Here is a 659-nt window from a genome sequence, read left to right as displayed (position 1 = left end):
ATTGTTATGTCAGTTAAAAAGGTGATCTGGGCTGCCCTATCTTGATGAACCGACTCTATTGATTACCCTGTGAATGAGTTCATCATATACATAGATAAAAGGGGTGTTATTAAACTCATACTTTTCAATTTCTTTTTGGAGGAAGATTCAAATGATTAAACTGGTTATAGGGATATTTTATGAATCTAAAGACAGGGCCTCTAACATTCCGGTGAAGGTAAGCACTCAGAAAGAAATTTAAAAAACAACTGTAAGTCAGGATCCTCCTAAACAACCAATTTATTTCTACTACAACTTACCATCCTATTTCATATAAAAATACTCTGTAAATTTTATGCAATGCAACAGGTAGTCCAAAAATCACTATCTCAGTGATGTCTTCTCTAACTGCAGCAGACAACGTTCTACCTTCTGTGCTTCTTTAAAATTTTTGGTCTTAACACTATTGAAACACTTAACACAGGAAATTATGATGTGTTCCAGTGCCTTTATCTCCTTCATGCAATAGACTGTATGTTCCCCGAGGAAAGAAATACTAACATGTATCATTATGGTATGTCCCGTGTCTTGTAAAATGCCTGGCACAGAGTATATATTATATCTATAAGTATTCATTAAATGCAGGTTAAACAAATGAATGAGAATACACACACACACAC

General features: G+C 34.3%; 1 protein-coding gene across 1 annotated transcript in view; it reads right to left on the bottom strand.

The window, feature by feature from the left end:
• OPHN1 (oligophrenin 1) overlaps positions 1–659 on the bottom strand; it is a 404,963-nt gene that overhangs the window by 232,081 nt on the left and 172,223 nt on the right. The window lies entirely within an intron of this gene.

This window comes from Crocuta crocuta, unplaced genomic scaffold (assembly GCF_008692635.1).
Source record: "Crocuta crocuta isolate KB4526 unplaced genomic scaffold, BGI_CrCroc_1.0 scaffold1012, whole genome shotgun sequence".
Classification (NCBI taxonomy): Eukaryota; Metazoa; Chordata; class Mammalia; order Carnivora; family Hyaenidae; genus Crocuta; species Crocuta crocuta.
This window is presented reverse-complemented; position numbering and strand designations above follow the sequence as displayed.